At 37.4% G+C, this 22610-nt stretch overlaps 1 long non-coding RNA gene across 2 annotated transcripts in view; it reads right to left on the bottom strand.

The window, feature by feature from the left end:
• The window catches only part of LOC125618665, a 203014-nt gene that overhangs the window by 141168 nt on the left and 39236 nt on the right, over positions 1–22610 (bottom strand). For both annotated transcript variants that reach the window (XR_007350020.1, XR_007350019.1), the window contains exon 3: positions 12517–12842. This is a non-coding gene — a long non-coding RNA (uncharacterized LOC125618665). The remainder of the gene's footprint in view (positions 1–12516; positions 12843–22610) is intronic.

Below are 22610 nucleotides of genomic sequence, written 5' to 3' on the forward strand. Positions count from 1 at the left end.
TCGAGGGCATAGCTTCATCTTTTCTCTTTCTAATCACGATAACCCAGTGACTCTTTTTCTCCCAATCTTCATTCATTTTTATCATTTGACCCTCTATTATATTCTAAACCATCATTTTAAGACCCAATATTTTCACCCTTTTCTCCTTGCTTACCCTTTTTTTCAGGTCTCCATCTTTTGCTCCTATCCTATACATTCCTCATCCCCTATTTGTATGAGTGTATTTCATACACTCATTCTTACTGACCCAATTTGACCTTTGTGTTTGCTTTCCTCATGAGATTGACTATATTTTTCTTACATTCTTCTTTCCATCTTCTTCCCACCTCCTGCCCAGTCATTAAGGCTCTATTCCTTAATATATTCCTTAATGACTACCTATTTTCTATTTCACATGTAATATAATCATACATATACTCATGTAATTATTGGTCCCAGTACTTTGGAAAAATCAAGAAGACTCAAGAAGAAGGGTCAATGACTATTAATCATATTTAATAGTTACTCAGCAAATGGAACTGAACATAATAAAACACTGATAACATGGTATTCACTCTGGAGGAATCTGCAGAATTAAATTAGAAACTAAGAAAATAAAATGTTTTCTTGGGAATCCAGGGAAAATACTAAGCAGTCTGCAAAAGTATCCACACTACCATTAAAAATGGCTTGGGTGTGTCCCCCAAAGTTCCTGTATTGGGAGCTTGGTGTCCAGTGTAGTGTTATTGGGAGGTAGGGGAACTTTTAAAAGGTGGAGCCTAATGTAAGGTAATTAGGTCACTGGGCATTTATCGCAGAAAGGATTAGAAGACTCCAGCTACTTCCCAAGAGAGCAGGTTATTATAAAGCATGGCCACTCCATGTACCTGCCATCTTCTATATACAGTCATTTCCCTTTGCACTCATTTACCCTGTTGTAATGCAGCCAAGGTGGCCCTGACCACAATAATCTTGAAATTCTGCAATCTTGGAACCAGGGGAACTATTAAACCAGCAATCTAGCTGGCCTTCCCTGAAAGCCCCATTCCTAGAGAATCTCACTATTTAATCTGTCTGGCAGATCCTTTTGAAAGCCCTATTCATAAGGTTTGTTGTTTGCACAGACTTAGAGCTCACACAGTGAGGAAAGCCCTACCTCCAGAACATCTGATGAAATAAATGATCTGGTGATTGTTTTGCACTGCAGTGGCCTTGGCATGGATTGCAGTTGAAGCGAATAAGAAACTGGTCGGGAAACTAATGGAAAAATCTGGGGAATAAGATATCTATAGTAGACTTTGAGAGTTTCAACATATTCCTGGGAATCTAAAAGAATATTAACATTTGGGGCCTATGAACATCCCCAAGAAAGATATTTTTAAAAAGATATAATCAACTCTAGCTGAACTAAAAGATCTGCACACAAAGGAAGAAATAGCTAAGGCAGAGTATAAACTTCCAGGGTATGCAAAGCCTGTCCCAACACTATGCACAGAGCCTCCCAGTAAAAGGTATGAAATGTATTGATAAAAGACATTTAAGGCAATTTCTGTCTAATCTTAACTGATAATTAAGCAAAACAAGGAGAGACTTCAGAGATTTTACATTATGAATAATACAGACTTTATAGAATTGATCTAGGAAAGTTAGTAAATAATACTAGCAATAATAACAACAGACAGAAAAAATACAGGAGAAGAGAGTTTGATTTCCAGAATTGCTATATTACATTATTTTAAATTCCCATTATTTACCAAAAATCAAAAATACACATATACAAAAAACACACAAACAGGAAGAAATGCTTCCTCACATAAAATTGAAAGCACTCAACAGAAAATGTACCTAAAGAGTTGGGAATATAACTCAATGGTAGTGTGATTGCTCAGCATGTACAAGACCCTGGGTTTGATCACCAGCAACACACACAGAGAGAAAATATACCTAAGAAAACCCATGTATTGGACTTATTAGACAAAGCCTTTAAATCAGCTATTATAAATATGTTCAAAGAACTGGTAGAAAAAATATCTAAAGAACTAAAGAAGATTATGAAAGTGATTTTCAACTAAAATATCATGAAGATTTAGAAATCAATAAGTGGTAAAAATGTAAACAAGCAAAAGAATTCAAGAGTTGAAAAGCACTTAGCTTTTCAAAATAAAAAATTCACTACAGAGGCTCAATTGCAATTTTGGACTGACAAAAGAAAGAATCTGGAACTCAGGATGGGTAAATTGAGACTGATATTGTCCAGATTAAGGATTAGAAAGAAAAAAAAAACAACATGAAGAAAACTAAACAAAGTTAAAGAGTTTTTTGGGACACCATCAAACATACCTTAACACACATAATGCCATTTCCTGAAGAAGAAAGGACATAAAGAATATTTGAAGAAATAATGGCAGAAAATGTTCCAAATATGATAAGAATATATTTAACATTAGTTTACACATAGAAAGGTCATAAGAAATTCCAAACAGAATAAGCTGAAAGAGGTAGGTACCTATACATATAATAGTCAAACTGTTGAAAGATAAAAAGAGAGTCTCAAAAGCAGCAAGAAAATAAATTACTTACTTCATAATAAGGGATTTTCAGTAAGATGAACAGCTGACTTATAATCAAAAACTGTTGAGCCAAAAAGTGGAGGAATGACATATTCAAAGTGCTTAATAAAAAGACTCAACACAAAAATTCTATCCAGCAAAACATTCCTTTAAAAACAAGGAGAGGGGCTGGGATTGTAGCTCAGCGGCAGAGCACTCGCCTGGCACATGCAAGGCCCTGGGGTTTGATCCTCAGCACCACATAAAAATAGATAAATACAAGAAAGGTATTATGTCCAACTACAACTAAAAATAAAATTTTTTAAAAAATAATGAAAAATTAATACACTCTTTATACATATTCATAGTTGGTTTTTTCTCATTTCTAGCATTTTTGAAGCCAGTTATTTTTCATGGATTAGTCTTTTGTGAACTAGGATATTTGAATAGTATCCTTTTGATTTGCTTTGTATTCTGTTATTTTTAATTGTTTTTAAAATTTTACTATATATGTGTGTGTATGTGTGTGTGTGTTTTCTGTTTCCCTTGATTCTCTCTTTTCTTCCACTAACAGACAATCGCTATTGTTCTCTCCTTCATCCTTCCTTTAATTTTTTACTTCTATCACCCCTCCTCCTCCCTCATAACCATCACATCCTATATCACTTCTCTTACTGTCCACCATTTGAAATTGTAAACACCTTTGCAAACTTGATGTTTTTATTCTAAGCAATAACTGATTATATCATTTGTTTATTGTGATAATTAACATTGTAGATGGCACTATAGCAACTATTTGGTTTAATGCTGTAGATTGTTTGCATTTGTTGATGTTATTATCTGTCTCCCACTAAACAGTGAGGTACTGGAAATCTTCAGGGACACTGGAAATCCACAGGGTAGAAACTCTAATGCCTCAGATCTATATTTTTAGATGGGTATACACATACACACATACACACACACAAAAAAAAAACAAAAAAACTTGAAAAAGCAAGGGAACAAACTGCCCTAAACCAAGCTACTTCAGGAACAGAATCCATGGATACCACAGTGGAAGTAATAGCAGAGAAGGCATTTAGAATGTATATAGTTAAACTGATCTGAGAAGTAAAGGACAGTGTAAGAAATGAAGTCAAAGAGAAAATAGATAAAGTGAAAGATCACTTCAATAAAGAGGCAGAGATTCTGGAAGAAAAAAAAAACAAGCAGAAATCCTCAAAATGAAGGAAATAATAAACCAAATTAAAAATTCACTTAAAAACATCACCAACAGACTAGACCACTTGGAAGACAGAGCCTCAGGCACTGAAGACAAAATATATAATCTTGAAAATTGAGCTGATTATGGAGATAAGATGTTAAAAACTATGAACAGAACATCTAAGAATTATGGAATAACATGAAAAGACCAATTTTAAGATTAACCAGCATAGAAAAAGGCATGGAGATACAAACCAAAGGAAAGCACACTCTTTTTAATAAATTAATATCAGAAAATTTCCCAAACCTAAAGAATAAAATGGAAAAACAAATGCAAGAGGCTTACAGGAGCCAAATGTAGAAAATTACAACAGGCCCATGCCAAAGCACATTATAACAAATATGCCTAACATACAGAATAAGGATAGAATTTTAAAGCCTGTGAGAGAAAAGTATCAGATAACACAAAGAGGGAAACAAATGCAGATCTCAGCTGATTTTTCAACTTAGACCCTCAAAGCTAGGAGGTCCTAGAAAAACATATACCAAGATCTGAAAGAAAATAGATGCCAACCAAGAATCCTATATCCAGAAAAATTAAGCTTCAGATTTGAAGATAAAATAAAAACTCTCCAAAAGTTAAAAGAATTTGCAACTAGAAAGCCTACACTTTAAAATAGTCTCAACAATAATTCCATGAAGATGAAATGAAAAAAAAAAGTGAAAATCAGCAAAGGGAGTAACTACACTAAAGGAATAATCAATCAAAGGAGAAATTAATTCAAATTAAAAATGAGAAATAAACCAAATGACCAGGAATACAAATCATATCTCAATAATAACCAAAAGATATAGACTGGCAGACTGGATTAAAAAACAAGACCCAACAATATGCCATCTCCAAGAGACTTACCTCAAAGGCACAAACATCCACAGACTGCAGGTAAAAGGATGGGAAAAAACATTCACATGGATCATGTAAACAAGCAAGGGTTTCTATCCTTGTATCAGATAAAATGGACTTTAAGCCAAAGTTAATCAGAAGGGATGAAGAAGGACATTTCATAATGCTTTAGGGATTCAAGACATAACAATCATAAATATTTATGCCCCAAACAATGGAGCATCTACATACATCAAACATACCCTTCTCAATGATAAGAATCACATAGACTACAACAATATACTTGGTGACTTTAACACTGGATAGATCCTCCAAACAAAAACTAAGAGCCCTAAAGTGCAAGAAGTAAAATAAAGAATGAATAAATGGGATAGATTCAAACTAAAAAGCTTCTTCTAATAGAGATAATTATTGAGGTGAAGAGAGAGCTTCCATTATGGAACAAATTTTTACCACACATACATCAGATACAGCACTAATTTCCAGAATATATAAAGAACTCAAAGGGCTGGGGTTGTGGCTCAGTGATAGAGCGCTTGCCTCACATGCGTGAGGCACTGGGATCTATCCTCAGCACCACATAAAAATAAATAAAATAAAGATATTGTGTCCATCTATAACTTAAAACATATTTTTTAAAAATCAGCATACTATAGTGACATAGCCACACCAATGTTTATAGCAGCTGAATTCCCTAAATTCATAGCTAAACTGTGGAACCAACCTAGATGCCCATCAGTAGATGAATGGATAAAGAAACTGTGGTATATGTACACAATGGAATATTACTCATCATTAAAAGAAAACAAAATTATAGCATCTGCAGGTAAATGATGGAATTTGAAGAATATTATGCTAAGCAAAGTAAGCCAATCCCAAAAAACTAAAGGCCAAATGTTTTTTCTGATTAGTGGATGCTGATCTAGGGTGGGGCGGGGATGGGAAGAATGGAGAAACTCTGGGCAAAGGGAAGTGGGGGAGAGGGTTATAAGGGTAGGAAAACTGGCTGAATGAGACTGACATCATTACCTTAAAAGAAAATAATTTTTCCTTAGATTTAAAAAAAACTAAATAAAGAAGCTATAGAAGTAAAAAATACAATTTATACAAAGAAACTACAGAACCAAATAATACATTAATAATTTAGACATTAACAGACATATAGAGAATATTTTATCCATCAATGACTGCTGAGGGCCATTGCTAAGCAAGAATGACGCATGGCATGACCCAGGTCATTTGCAGTGTCATTGCATGTAAGGTGACCTTGCTCAAGGACCAGGGCGGATCCCGGTTTAGGGCAGTTCCAGGTTTAAGGTGTACCCTGCTGGGAATAGGGCATATCCTGCTGCCTCAGGCGCGCCTGCTCGTTGAGTTCCCGTTGAGTTCTCCTTGAGTTCTCGTGGGATTCAGAGAGTATTTTGGGATTTTGCCCAGAACGTGATTTGGGCCCAGAATGTGAATTCCCCCAGAACCTGTTTGTAGAGTGCCGGTGTGAGTTCGGGAATAAAGAATTGCTGTTTGAATCTACAAGGCTGTGAGTGGCTCGTGATTTTGTGCCCAGCCAGACTGCGGCAAATGACTAAAACTTTCTTCTCAGCAGCACATGGATCCTTCTCTAATACCATGTTATGTAAGCTATCCACATGTGTTGGCATACAATTGTAATATTATCTTAATATATTTTTAGCATCTGTTGATAACTCCCTTTCCATTGATATTAATTTTTGTGTTCTTGCTTTTTTCTTGATTAGACTTATTTGATTTTTATCAAATTTTAACTATATTATTTCTTCTCCACTTCATATATTTCTGCTCCTACACTTATTTTTTCCTTGCTATTACATAATTTGAAAATAATTTGTTATTCTAGCTTCTTTCTGATACATTTTTAATTTTAAAAAATTTTTCATAGTTGTAGATGAACAGTGTGCTAACGATCAAACCCAGTGCCTCATATGCACCAAGCATATGTGCATGTTAGCGTGTGTGTAAGAAGTAACATTTAATCTGTGCCAAACACTCATCAAGAACTTTGTGTATTATATATCACCACTAAGCAGATCTCATATCCAGTCTAACTGCAAAAGGCTCTGCAGCCTGGGTTGGGAGATCAGTTTGCATATTATTTCCATGGGAAACAATTACTAAGGGCTATGTGTCAAGCATCTGTCTTTTAATTCACTTACCCCTTGCAATATTCTATGAGATAGACACTTTTAATATCTCCACTGTGTAGATGAGGAAGCTGAGGCACATTTCCCAAGGTCACACAGCTAGTAAGTGTTGCTACTTAGGATTTCAAACTTAATCCTTGCTTTATTCCACCTCAGTGTTGGAGAAATTACCTCATAATTTACCCAAGATCTCTTCTGAATAAAAAACTATGGGAAACTTACCAGATTCTTTTTTTAATTAAAAAAAAATCAGCCAAGAAGGAAACTTAGGAAAAGCTAAATTGACTAAAGAATGTAATATTCTGACACAAGAATGCCCCAATGTCATTTCACAGGACCCACTACTAGTGACTGATGAATAGCAAATCTGTCTCTAGCAGTCACCATATGCTTATCTCCCCACATATCCTTAACTACCATCTGCCCTTCCAAGATTCCCCTACCATCCACAAAGATATCCCATAAAGATATTTCCTCCTCACTCAGTCCTCCAGGGTCTCTTAACAGCAGTCTTTGCCCTAATAATATGGACAGATGTCCAGGCCTCACGGGGTAATCTCCTCGATTGACCCACCACTTCCTCTGACCTGGGGACTTCATTTAAAACAAGGACGTCTCACTCGAAACAAGAATCATGGCCTGGGAGGTACAGTGGCCACTGGAAAGATTTCCAGATGAAAAAGACACCTTCCAGTTTTCCCATGTTTTCTCAGCCACCATCTCTATCCCGTCTTTTCTTCAGTGAGCACCTTTCTCTATGAGAAAACAGTTCTACTTTCTCTCCTCTCCCCCAGGGGCAGAGTGTAGGATGCCACACACAACTCACATGAGAATTGGCCTTGACCTGTGTGTTCTAGAGATATGCGATTGATGCAGGGGTTAGATCTCCAATCTGAGCAGTGTCACTGGATTATTTCACAGGTTTTCATGCAGAGAACTGACAATCAGCAAATCTCCCCCTAGCAGTCACCATATCCTTATCTCCTACCTTTCCCTCCAAAATTTCCCTGCCATTCATGAAGATATCCTAGCTACTCTCCTGAGGACCTTCTGAGAAACCATATGAAACATGATTCAGGAATCATAGACTTCCCTTCACTCACACACACACACACACACACACACACCCCACCTGCTTGCTTTGAGGGTAGATTCAGTAATGAAGAAGAAGGTAAAGGTCAAGAATGCAGATGGTGCTCATGTTTGTCACAGCAGAAACTCTAGCATGTGCTAACATAAAGAAAATTGCCAGAACTGGAACCAGTTCAATTCTACCCCCAAAGCTGAAATATCTTACATGGTAATGGAAACAGTCAATGTTGTTTTATGATCTACAAACAGATTACCCCTTTTCAGAATCAGTCATCTAATGGTGAGACAGGCCATGTCTAAGATCTGAAAATTACTAAGAACTATTTAAATTCAACTCAAGGCGATGCCATTTGAAAAACCACAGAATAAATCTATCAACCAACTTAGCAAAAGGCATCTTTAAAATGTTTGGCTTTAAGGAAAGTATCTTGACCTGTCCCAGCATGGGCAAAGTTTTCTAGACACCTATTAGTTCATGCTAAAGCTTCTGTCTGAAAACATGAACATGATCTAGGTGTCTAATCTTGGTCTTTTCCCTGACATTGGAGATCTTAAAGTATGATATGAGGTGATATGTTTAGTCATTTCTAGATCCTTTCAAAGATAATCTTGGGAAATATCACCTTGTTAGGTTTTTCAGTGAGGTTTCACCCTACATATCTTAGACTTTTATCTGAAGTTCCTTCTGCTATTAGAGAATCCATTCTAATAGAACAACTGGGAATGAAGCTGAGAATCTTGAAACTTTTGTTTGTTTTGGAGCCTGGCATTCATTTACAACTTATTGTAAAATCAGGAAAATATATAAGTGTGAGTTCTGCCCAGGGGACCTAGATAAGTGACCATGCTATATATAGCTCTGTTTCAGTTTCTACATATGACTAAATAAGATCTGAGTAAGATATTTTTCACAAGCATTATATATAATATTCATAAGACCTTCATGAAACAAGTATTATTGTCCAAATTTTACAGATTAACTAAAACTCAGAAAAGTTAAATGATTCACCTTAGTTTCACACAAACTTTAAGGGGTCACACAGAAACCGACAAGAAAGAGGTAGGCTACCAGGTGTCACAGGAGCGCATCGAACAAGCCCAAGGTTAGAGTTAAGCCTTTAATTACTTACTGTGATGGTATGAGCAAGAGGCTAAAAGTAGAGGATCCACTAACTTTCTGTTCCTTTTTCCCCTGTGGAAGGGCACACTGGCAGAGGGTCAGATGGACCATCACACAGGGGAATCACTTCAACTATGAGGGAGTCACAAAAATGGAGGTGGGGGATGAGGGAGAGTGCAGGGAAGTAAAAGAAGGGCTAGAATAGAATTGTACTAGGTACTGAGTCAGTGAGGAAAAGTGTGTTCAAGGTTTTCTCCATTTCCCATAAAGAGATTTCTGCACAGGGCCTGAGAAAGAGTTCTGCCTGAGGCCTAAGAGGAGAAGAAGTAGGAATGAAGGTGCCTGGGCTGGGAATATAAATGTGGAAAACAGTGTGACGGTCACGGGGATCTGAGCCCTGGATTGCAATTTCCTTCAGACACTCCAATGCACTGGCTCTATTGGAAGTCTGGTGAGGGGAAGACTGCCTTCCCCCAAGAGGCCTGCGAGTTAAAGTCCCTACTCTCTGTGACCAGGCTAAAAAAATCACCCCAAGGCTTTTAAACAAAGCCACACTCCTCAGGAACTTCCTCCAGAGACTTGGGTCCACACTTAATTTGGTTTCCACTTCACTAAGATGAGACATTAGTGTCCACAAGTGGGGACATGATTTCTTTGGGTATGGAGAGATTTAAATGGATTTGTTATTGCTTGAGTTATGACTGAACATTTTTTTTTAGTTGTTGATGGACCTTTATTTTTTATTTTTATTTTTATATGGTGCTGAGGATCAAACCCAGTGCCTCATACATGCTAGGAAGCACTCTACCACTGGGCTACAACCCCAGCCCATGACTGAACATTTTTTTATATAAAATATAAATTTTTTATAGTTTTTTTTAAGTTACAGTTGTACACATACCTTTATTTTGTTTATTTATTTTTATGTGGTGCTGAGGATCGAACCCAGGGCCTCACACGTGCTAGGCGAGCACTCGAAACTGAGCCCCAGCCCCAGCCCATGACTGAACATTTTTTAAAAATAAACACAGGAAAGGACAAAAAAATTAGAAAAGGGAAGAAAAGCAAAAGTGATTTTTAAGCTTGAGAACAATAATAGTTGAAATAAAACTAATAAGTAATTGCTTTTAAATTATTCTTCATAATTGTTTCAGATGCTTCATCTAATTATTCAAATTTCAGAGCTTCAAATCTTAATCTAGTGCAGCAAGCATGCAGAAACTAGAACAAATTCTTAAATGACAAAGTATTTATTCAGCATAAAATGTAGACCACAGTTTTAGAACTGTCCTGAATTTATCTGGAATTAATTAATACTTTCCAATGTGATGGAAAGAATTGCCTTGTATAATAGCTGTCAAATAGCCAACTCTAAAAATAATTTCTTGTATAATTGTACCTAAGGTCTTCCATTTCTTTAATTATTTGCACATGAAAAATGGGCTATTTTAAATAATAGAGAACATCACTAAATATTAACAATTTATTAAACATAATGACTATGAATAATAAATTTGGAGTGAAACATACCAGATTCTGAAAAATCCAACTTGCAATTCTAAAACTCTAAACTCAATTCTCTTTACTGAATTATTTCAGTTTCCAAAGACTGTAATGCTAACCTCATGTTTTTTCTGATTTCTCTAATTTTGTAGATTATAGTAACTTCTCAGTCTCTTCATCTCCAAAATGTTTCCTTTAAGAAATTCACAAAAGAACCACAGACCTAAGAATTTTAGAATCAGAAAGGCCTCTGAAAAAATTACATAGAAGCTATAAAACTTACAGAGAAATCTATTTTTTTTTTTTTTTGGCTACATTTTGAAAGCTGACATTTGAAGATATTCTTCAAGAATATCAAATTAGGGCTGAGGTTGTGATTCAGTGGTAGAGTGCTTATCTAGCACATGCAAGGCCCTGGTTCGATCCTCAGTACTACATAAAAATAAATACATAAAATAAAGATATTGTATTCAACCACAAATAAAAAATAAAATATTTTTTTAAAAAAGAATGGCCAATTAGCCAGTCACAGTGGCACATATCTATAATCCCGAGACTTGGGAGGTCGGGGTTTACAAGTTCAAAGCCAGCCTCAGCAGTTTAGGGAGACCCTAAGCAACTTAATGAGACCCTGTAATGGCACCCCCTCCTCAACAAAAAAATCTTAACTGGGCTTCTCCAGAAATCTTCACCACGGCTGATTTTAGGACTGTTGGCAAAAGAGTCTCTACAAAGGAGTTCAATGTAGATAAACTTCCAATTTTCATGTTGCCCTATTTTACTTGGCCACTAGCCTGGAAGGAATCAGCATGCCAGGTTCTGGACACCCCCTTACTAGTTTTTTACAAACATTTATCCAGTACAGTAATTTGCAGAGATATGTAAATAAGACCTCTGGCCTTGAGTTGGAGCTTCACAGAGATGTCTACATTTCTAAGAAAAGAGAAGCTAGCAATCGGGCTCCATGGTAACAGCTGGCAGGGGGAGGAAAGAAAGGGGAGAAGAAGCTCTCCCCTTCTCAGGTTTTGTCCTTGAAGAGTTAACTTGCCCAGAACGATGAAAGAAAAAGCTCATTTTATGTGAACTTCTATAGACTGTGAACTTCTACACCCTTCCCCTTACATGCTGGGTATAAAATTCTGAAACTATCTGAACTCAGGGTTCAGGGGATTAATTGATTACAGCAAAAGCTGTGCCCTCTGAACCTGGCTGCAGCCAAATAAAACTGTTTCCTGCTATCTTCCGTGCCTTGCCTCGTGTGTCCCTAAAACAACCCTATCTCAAAATAAAAAATAAAAAGGGCTGGGGATGTAGTGGTAAAGTGCCCCTGGGTATAATCCCCAGTACCAAAAATAAAATAAAGAAAAAGAATGCAAATTAGGGTCAACCTGGCATCCCCCAGATTATCCAAATTCAGCCCTTTAGAAGGAATGAAAGAGATAAAGAGAAAAGAAGGTAGCAAATCCATAATTTCCCTATATGTGGTGAGTTACTATAAAGTATTGAATACACATGCACATGTGTGTATGTATGTGTGTGTGTGTGAGTTGTGTGGTGTAATGAAATAACTATCACGAGACAGCCACTGAGGAACATCATGGCATCAATAATGTTTAGGTTTGCTTCTGATTTTGTTTCCCCTTTCTATAGGATATTGTTCTTATACTTGAGCTACTCAATAAAAAGAGGCTGTTTGTTAAACAAGTTAAGTGTATGGTAATATAGAAATGAGAAGAAAAAGTTTGCACAGTTCGAGTCAACTCTCATATTTTAAATGGGACACAAAAACATATATCTTTTCATTACTAATCCAAATTCTCCCATCCTTGTTTCTCAAATAAAATATATAGCCATCATGAGAGCAATGTCCTCCTCTCAAAGACCACTAGATCTTTGATTAGGTCTGCACCTGCCAAGACATGCTTATGCAATACATCTTCCAGCTAGACAACATTCATATCAGAGAATGAGAATGCTCAGGAAGCTCACCATTTTGAAGAAGTGGGCTGCCACATGATGTGTTATTTCTGCAACCAGATGTCCCTGGACACTATCAGCTGAATGAACATCAGTTGCCATCTTCTGCCCTTCACAGCAGAAAAGTCTATTTCTTCTCAGCACCACTGTGACCCCCTCCCTTCCCTTTTTCTCTCCACCACTGCCATCTTGTTTCTCTGCATATACTCTTTGCCTTCTCTTCAGTCTTCTCTACTCCCCAAAGCAGCTTTTACACTCTTCTTTCTTCAGAAGCAATGAGGCATAATAATACCCAACTGATACATAACATTCCAACAGGGTTCATTCATGTTGATTGCCTGGTAACAAAGAAACAAAATATAAACAAGGAGTCACACTCTGTTCTAGAGAAATTAGATTATTCAGTGATTTCCAGCAGGATATGAGTTACTGCTCCCCCAAATATCTTCAGTTATTTCAACATAAAATAGAACAATGAAAACAAACATATAGGGCTAGACTTGCCCCAATGCAATGAACTTTTAGGTGTGCTCTGAGCCCTAACATGAACTCTGGGGAATGAGGAACATGCTGGGGATGGGAATGAGGGAAGAATAAATGATACAGAATCACAGAGCAATCAGAAACTTCAGAGATCACCTGACCCAGCTGCTTAATTTTTACCGATGAGGAGACAGAGTACCATGGACTTTAAGAGATTGGTCAAGATCATTTTACTGGTTAGAAGTTGCAAGAGCTAACTATTCAACATAGCCATGCTTTGGCTAGGCTGTTTTTGGTGTGTGTGTGTGTGTGTGTGTGTGTGTTGTTAATTGTATAGCTTCTGCAATAAAGGAGGCATACCGTTAATACCAAACCAATTGTATATCATATAACCAGACTCACTTCTACTTTGACCCTAATAACAAATTCAGCTTATTAGAAGGAAGAAGAGATACTCCATATCTAACCATTCTCTTATATCTTCAATACATTTGACCTGCTAATCCTCTCATTTTACCTCTGTGGTTTAATGATTTTGGAAGTGGTTCAAATCCCCTTCTGGCTCTGACCTTCTCCCTGGTATTCATTCATTCTCACTAAATCCTTTAGCTCAACACATGATGTTCCAAATGTTCCATCCATTTGTTCAACAGGGTATCCACAAGTGAGCTGGATGTAGTCCTATTCCCTCTTCCCTGGTATGGGCTTGCAGAAAAGCCCACAGGATAACACATTTGAAGACGGTAAACTAATAGCTAATACAGATTCCTAGAAATTGTACTATTTACAATGCCTGGAGTCCACATCCTCAGAACAAGAACCTCTACATAGTACAAGGTTGAAACCAACAACTTTAAACCCAGAACACCAACAACTAGTACAAGGTGGAACACCAACAATTAACCCTAGAACCAATTCAATGGAGGCCTATAGAGATCTGAGTTGCCACATCCTTGACCATTAACATTCCCACAAAAAATGTAGCCTATATAGGCTTTCACTCAATCTAGAAGCGCCCACAGGGCTCTACCCACAGCCATCTCTCCAGGGGCCAGCTGGAGCCAGGTGTCTTCTCCCTATTGTAGTTCCCCATGCCATACATTTCTGGTATCCTCACTCACCTCCTGACGCCTAAGCCCTGGAAAAGTTAATCTCTTGCATACCCTCATCAGTACCACAGCACCACCTGTCCTCTCCTTTTTATCTTTGCTAACAATCCTTTCACAGGACCTCTCCTCCCTTTGGACCACCTCCTAGGAATGTTTATAACTGTGTCACTCAGAATAGTTCCAGATTTAAAAGATTAGATTAAGTCATCTCTGAACACAAACTTTTACTCCACCATCTCTCTCACTCAGTGACTTTCCTTATGCCTGCTCTTTATCTTCATCAGAGCTGCCAATCCAATGAGTCCCTCAACCTTCTCTCCTCTCATTGTCACTTCATCCCCTACCTGGCACCCTGCTCTAAATACTAAGAAATGCTGCACACTTTCCTGGACAATCTCCTTCATTCCCACTAGGATGACACCAAATATTTTGTCTCTGGCCTAGATTCCCCTCTAAAGCCCATTGCTCTATGTATTAAAATGCTAACTGACTATTTCTTATTGAAGATTCCATAAATACCAACAGCTCAAAAGCTCCACAGTCTAATTATTTTCTCAATAGATTTATTTTCTTTAAGAGTGAGATTCTGGCATCCATTAGGGAGTGAGCTGCTGCTGTCATCTATATAATGGCAATGACTGTTTAAAAACCCAAACAGAAAATCCAAATAATAAAATGTGCTTCATAGCTGCCTTCTACTACTGAGGATACCCCCACAAAACCTAGCCTCAGATCCCTAGAAGGTTATCAGCAACAATTCTTAAGTAGGACTGCTTTAGGACAGTACTGTGGAATTGACTAAAATGGTTACAAGACAGAAAACAACCCCCCAATCATCCACACCTTGCCTTGTTAACCCTTGGGGTCGTTCCATATGACCACTGCTAGACTCGCTCTGTACATGATCTGGTAACAGATGCAGCTTGCCTGTAGTCTTTGCTCCTGGATTATTCTCTGCCCAAGCCACAGATTCCTTGGAAGTTAGTTTTCTACTGTCTAATGACCCACCGAAGTATTAATTACCTAGTATTACTTGTTCAATATTTATTTCCTTCACTAGAATATAAACTTCATGGCTTATTTACCTTGTTTATATCTTCAGTGGCAAACACAGTTGTTAGAACACAGTAAGTACACAACAGACAAATATTTTTTGAGTACTTGATTAAAAAAAAAAAGAAAGAAAGATGGCCCCCAGACTTCTTGTTAGAAATTGATGACTGGAGGGAAAGGAAATAAAGGAATGATATTTTTGAGTGCTTGGTATTGAGAAAAATTAAAGGTAAGAGAAACACTGGAGAAGGAAAGAAATCAAAGTTTAAACATAAATATTAAGTAAATATGTATGTTCAATAAATATAAATTTAAAAATTGATGATAAAAAACTAAGAAAGTAGATACATAAAAGGACTAAATAGTTTATAAAGAGAAAAATCATGACGAAAATGTGGAGAAAAAGAAGGGAATGAAAACAGTACCTAGATAACTGAGAGATACAATTCTTTGTAGCTTTGGTAATATGGCTCTTATAACATAGATTGAATCTATTGTAAAGATAATAATAATAACCTTGACATATTGAACTTTATTTATGCCATACTCTCTGATAGAGGCTTTACTCGGAAAAATACAAAGTCAACATACTTTTTGAGACAACCATGTAGAGCAATCTGGGATAATGAAATCAAGTGAGTTGAGCATGGATAACATGAAATGTATGCCAAGAAACCAGATCAGGACAAATCTTGATATAGGATTTACACTGAAAGTACACAGAACTGGTTGGAGTAACTACACCCTGGCACTAGACTTCTTCAAGCTATAGTAATGTGATTCATTGGGCAGATTGGGAGGCTTCTGTGACTTGCTAATCATTCCACGATGTTGATAGCACTACACTCTGAAAGGTAACCCAGACACAGAAATGCATCCAACTGGGTGATCAAAGGTATAGGCAATGATGTTTACACAGAAGTCTAAAATAGAGGTGATGCCCTAACCATATCAGTAACAATGGTAACATCTGAAAAAGAGTTTTACATGAGCAAGGTCATACGTGAGTTGCCTTTTGTTTCTTTGAAGGGGAGAAAACCTTTTGTTTCAGTATCAAAGGCAAGTTCTGGGCACACGTTCTTGTCTGAGAAAGTTGTCATGGGATTCTTCAAACTCTTCTCCTACTTCTACATGGCATTCCCTTCTTTCCTTTACTCCAGTCTCTAGAAACGAGGAGCACATTCTCTGACTTTAGTTTCTCTGTCTCCTTGTAGACATTGTTCCATTACTAATTACTGATTGGTCATCTCTTTGATATCCATTGGAGATTGGTTCCAAGACCCCCTGCAGATACCAAAACTCGGCATATGTTCGTTCAAGTCCTTATACTTGCATATAACCTATGCACAGCCATACATATATAATTATAACAGCCATTACATACATACATACACACACACACACACACGTGTAATTTTGGGATTATGTATAATATCTAGTGTAATGTAAATGCTATGTGAACAGTTGTTTTGTTTAGAATACTTAAAAGAAAAAAATATCTATACATGTTCTATACAGATAAAATTCTTTTCTAAATATTTTTGATCAATGATTGGATCTCCACATGTGGAACCCACAGATACAGAGTACTGACTATGTACAACTCCTATTGCTGCTATTCCTCAGTCTGTTGTCTATAAATTTAGTCATATCTTCCTCATCTCAAAAATAATTATTGAGGGCTGGGGTTGTGGCTCAGTAGTAGAGTGCTTGCCTAGCACAAGTGAGGCACTGGGTTTGATCCTCAGCACTGCATAAAAACAAATAAATAAAATAAAGGCTAAATTCTTTAGCTAATAATAATTGACCTTACACAACATCCTCCCAAAACACAGCCCTACCTCTTCCCTCCTCTTATAGGAGGAATTCATTATTCCTCTTGCTTTTATTCCATCCCATCCTATTCAACTTTCAGATTTCACAATAAAAACCACTCAGACAAGAACAATAAAACTCCTAATTCTCAAATGCAAAGGAGTCTTTTCAATGCTTATCTGACTATGCTAGAGTATTGTTTTTCAAATAATGCTCACTGGACTTCCTTTCTATATACTATTTTTTAATATTTTTAAAAATATTTTTGGACACAATATCTTTATTTATTTCTTTATTTTTATGTGGTGCTGAGGATAGAACCCAGTGCCTCACACATGCAAAGCAAGTAAATGCTCTATCACTGAGCTATGGCCCCTGCCCCACTTTCTATGTACTGTTAATAGTAATTTTGCAGGAAGAAAAGGAAGTAATACTGCCCAAGTAAGCTTTGGAAAGTAATTTGAAAATTAAAATTAAAATTTATGGGTTTCTTTACAGCAAGGCTTCTCAGAGTCATTAGTATGCCAATGTTTGTGTTTGTGTGTGTGTGTGTGTGTGTATGTGTGTGTCAGAGAGATTCTGCAAGGCAAATGTACAGATTCAGTATTTTCATATTTGAATCTTTTCCCATAGAGTATTTCATGGGAAGATTATTCCTTGGAACAGACTTTGAGAAGCATCTTTCTCTATCCTTTGACACACATAACCATACCTTTCAATATTTCCTGCCTTGATTCTATGATACTGCACTTCTTACTCTCCTCTTATTTCCTACCACTTCTTAAACTTTCCTTTCTTCACTCAACCATTTTCCTTGCTTCTCTTTTAGGCATCCTTCTATACATGTTCTCTTTGAATGATCTCATCTGTCATCCATATTTTATTACTTGCTATAAATTGATGATCCATAAATCTGTTTGACCATGAACTTTCCACAACATTATAGGCAATATATTTAAAGAACTTCTTAAATCTTCCACTTAATATATTCCAAGTATCCCTCACTCAATATGTCCAAAGATTTCCCCCCAATCCTGATCTTTTTCTTGTGTCTTATCATGTAGAGGTATTACTATCCAACTATCTGTAACTGCAGAGGAACACAGTATGGGGGAAGAGAGAAGATTCTTTATAATGGAAGGAATCTAATGGAAAAGTCAGCAATTCATGCTTACTCATTTTATTTCCAATCATTAACCCTTAGTCCTGTAGCAATACAAACCAAGGAGGTCAACTGACCATAGCATACCCACTGAGAGATAGACAGTTTTGTGTGAGGTGATTCCACCTTAGAAATTCAAGGTATAGAGAACAGAGCAACATTTCTGTTCTGAGTATTAAGACATGGGTGGGGGCGAGAGGATACCCTTCCTATACGTAATTAAAGTACTCCTGTGACTGTGGGCGTCTCATCAAACTTCTTACATAAACAGAATCTACATGTGAGAACACTTTCAAAGGTTGAATGTGAAACTTTTCTAGAGACAGAGCAGCAGTTGTGTAGCCAGCCAGCCAGCCAAGTGGGACTGAAACTGATGTTCTAAAACCTACTGAGCTCCCTGCAACCTTCCTCATTGGCTCAGCCTACTCAAACACAAACCCAAGTGAAGTGCTTCCCACCTGTGGGTTGCCCCTACGCAAACCCCAAGCACCACACATTTTGATCTTATATGAAAAAGCCTTTTACACAGATAACAGACCAGCTCAAATACACCTTCTTCATGGGAAAGCAGCATTTTTCACCAAGAGCATGATCTTCCCTGGGGAACTATTAAGTTATTTTCTCTCACTAAAAGAACCATGGATTTCTTAAGAAAGCTACTCCTTCATCTGTTCATCAAATCAACTGTTTGCCTTGAGAAAGCTATGATTTTTCCAATCACCCAGGTGTAACTCAGGCCCCCTGACCCATGCTGGATAGCATCTATGGTGTCTTTGATCTCCTCAGCCTCTGACCTTTGTTGACATGGGATCCAACTCCCCCAAGTCTCATCTCTTCCTTGGTGTCCCAGTGTCTCCTATTCCTGTGAATTGATGTTGTCCTCTTTCACTGTGAGCTCTATCCTTGGAATTTTGCTCTGTTTAACACCATTTTGACCACTTAGCTGTAAGCCCCTCCTCACATCACAGCTAGGAGACATTCCACAATAGCTGCAAGCCTCACCTTTATGATGGCTACTTCTCTACCCCTGCCATTACAGATTCTCTGCCCCAGCTTTGAGTTAATCCTCAAAGGTTTAGTATTTTAATTTACAATGTTTTTTTTTTTAAATTAAGGAATCAGAGACAAATTCCCAAACACTAGACCATAATGCATTTGAGTGACACTGACATACCAATCCAAATGTGATCCTCCTGATTAGGAACCAGCAACTCAGTTGTCATAATGTGACTTCAGTGACACTCCCAGTCCATCCCCCAGGTCATCTCTTTTCCTACTTCCCCAAGCTGTGATTTCTTTTGTCTGAACTATTAAGGAGTATTAATTCCATTATGTCTCTCTCCAGTTAGCCCAGGAGATCCTGAGGCAAACAGCATGCCTTGTCTGCCCTAGGATGGCAAATATTCCCAAGACTGGCCCACACATTGTGATGAAGTAGTCTTCCTTCATGCTGACATAGCCTGAGGAGGAACAGATGGATAGGAAAGACACTATCCCTGTCTCCAAGTAGCTCTATATTTGGCAGGCAGATGAGCCAGCTTCTTGAGCAAGCATGGTGTTAGAAAGCTCTAGATTATAGCACAGAGTAAGAATAGTTCTTAGTGAACCACGACTGATGGAAAGAATCAAGAACCCCAGCTGGGATCAGAGGAAGCTCCTTGTGATTCAGTGGAATAGAGATAAAGTGAGGCTGAAGGAAAGGAAAAATCAGATTTCTCATTTGGTTATTTGCTTTTCCTTTCTGACAAGTTGTCCAAATTATTACTATCACTAATAATTTGCTGTCCTAAGGCAACTGTGCTTTCTTTCTATGTAGCTCCCTAGAGAGTGACGAACTTCTTGCTAACCACAACGCAAGAATTTCCATGAAAATCAAAACATGAATTCAAATAACTGCATTGTTTCAGCATGCAAGTAAAGTACCCAGAACAATAAATCCTGTGGTTGAAAACAACAGGGATAAAGTTAATATTACAGAAAAACTTCAAAGTAGTTTAGTTCTCACAATGTTAGTGGGTATGGTATTACACAAGACTGTTAGGTTCTTCAGAAATACACCAAGGTCAACTACAGAACTAAGAAGAGAACCCCAGTGTTACTATTTATACACATTATAAGCCTGGTGAACAAAATAGAGTGAACTTTATCAAAACCATTCAGTCATCTTCCATTATTCTTCCCAATTTCTTAGGATGTAGATCTTATGGAAAAGGCATGTTGAGGAGAATGCAGCAGTGGATGCACTTGGGGAACCCTACCCAGTTTTTGCAGTCAAGATGCCAACATTTTCTTGAACTGGTAGAATATGATGCAAAAGGAGTTAGGAGCTAGGAGGAAAAGAGATGGTACTGATCAAGGCTGGAAAGACAAATCAAAAGCTTATGAGATATCCCTGGAACATTGATCTTTGGAATTAAACTTTGTCACCCTATTGCTCACTTAGAGTTTATATGTTGCTGCTAAGTGATTCTCTCTGACCAATCTTAGGCCATATCACAGCTTCCACAATTAAAATTTCTCTACTCCTTCACCACAAGTTTCTTCCATTTAATACAGAACATTCTACCTTCCACTATAAGGTAAAGGTCAAAGTCAAAACCAAATAGTTTCACAAAAACAATAACCACCACCTTGCTCCCCACAACTCACTCTACCCCATAACCTCCTCAAAGGGAAAAAATGCAAGAAGGGATCTTGATTTGAATAGAGGTTGATTAAACTTTTTTTTCTCAGTTTCAACACTATTTTTTCTAAACTCTTGGTTTCTAGTGACCTTTCAAATATAGATTAAATGCAGAAGTTGCAATAGTTGAAAAATCTAAATTTAAAAGCTACGTAATAATTTTGTCAATTCTTATTTATGGGCATCTCAAACAGAAATTTTTGAGATTCCCTGTCCCCTACCACCATTGCCATATCTTACCAGGAATACTGAATTGTTTAAAATAATGAAAGAACTATGACTCATGGCCTAGAAATTTCTCATAGAAATTTTACGCTAGGCCTAGAAACCTAGTAAGATATGATCAAAAAACATGTTTAGCTACAGATATAGTTTTTTACTGTTTGAAATATGCTTAACATACATGAGAAGGCCGTCAAATAATTTTTAAAATGTATGTATGTGTGTGTGTGTACAGTGTACATACACATGCACAGATTCCAGAGCCTCAATATCCTTAAACACCCAACTTTTTAACCATCCAAGTGGTTAAAGTGATACAAGTATCCAAACCACAAGCTCCAAACCGAGAGAATGCCTTACCCATAGAATGAAAAGGGAGTAGTGTCTACTTCCCTCCATTGGTCCATTCCTGATTCTCCATGACTACTTGGCCTTCTGCTGTTGGCCTGATATCCCTTTCTACACTGCCCTTCCCACACTGAAACCAACCCTCTTTCTATTCCTTAAAGTGCCATTAGCTTAAAATTGCTGTGTGTAACAGAATTTCAATGGAAGTTTAAGAAGGAGTAGGACAAGGCTGAGAAACTTGTGGCAACAGAATCATTGCTGTCCTAATGTGCCCTGACCACCTTTACCACAAATCATGTCCACATGCAGAGTTTCCTCAGGCTCCTACTGAATGCCTCTTTCACATATGCCCCTCTTTCATTTTCTAATTCTCTCTCCCAAGCTGCCCCTGTCTATTCAGTTCTATCACTTTATTACACAGGGTAATTCACTTCTCTGTTTTCTACTCTTCCACCAGGCCACTCACCAAAAGCACCCACTGAGGTGACTTTCTAAGCAAAACATTGCTTTAATATTTTTTAGTTGTAATTGGACACAATACCTTTATTTATTTATTTTTATGTGGTGCTGAGGATCGAACCCAGGGTCTTGCAAGTGCTAGGTGAGCGCTCTACCTCTGAGCCACAACCCCCAATCCCAAAACATTGTTTTCTTTAGACGGATTTAAGCTATACCATGGAAGGTAGAAATGACTATGGCTGTTTTTTATTTTAAATATTCTTTTTCTTCTCACCACACACACACAAGCAATTAAATGCTCTGGAAAAATATATATATATTTAACTATTGATGAGATTATGTCCCTTTATCCCTGACACATGGAATTTGGCAAAGTTGGGAAATTTTCGTGTGTGTGTGTGTGTGTGTGTGTGTGTTAAGACTATTTTCAATGATCAGGTCTTATTTAGCTATTTTTTTAAAAATGGAGATAGAAATGGGGGGGGGCGTTATTCATGATGTTGTTTTGTTGTTGTTTTGTTTTTCCCCCACATTCTCTCCCTCTGCAAGTTCTGCTTCAGAATATCACATCCCCACCACTTTTCTCTTTCTGTGCCATCACCACCACCCCTCATTTATGACCCACCATTTCTAACTTGGGCACCACACTAACCCGCTAACGAGTTTCCATGTTTTCAATTTTACAATTCATTCTCCACACAGAAGAGTGACTTTAAATTCATCCTATGACTCTCCCCTGCTTAAAATTCTTTGGAATTTTAAAATAAAGCCT

The sequence above is a fragment of the Marmota marmota genome, unplaced genomic scaffold, assembly GCF_001458135.2.
Source record: "Marmota marmota marmota unplaced genomic scaffold, marMar, whole genome shotgun sequence".
Classification (NCBI taxonomy): Eukaryota; Metazoa; Chordata; class Mammalia; order Rodentia; family Sciuridae; genus Marmota; species Marmota marmota.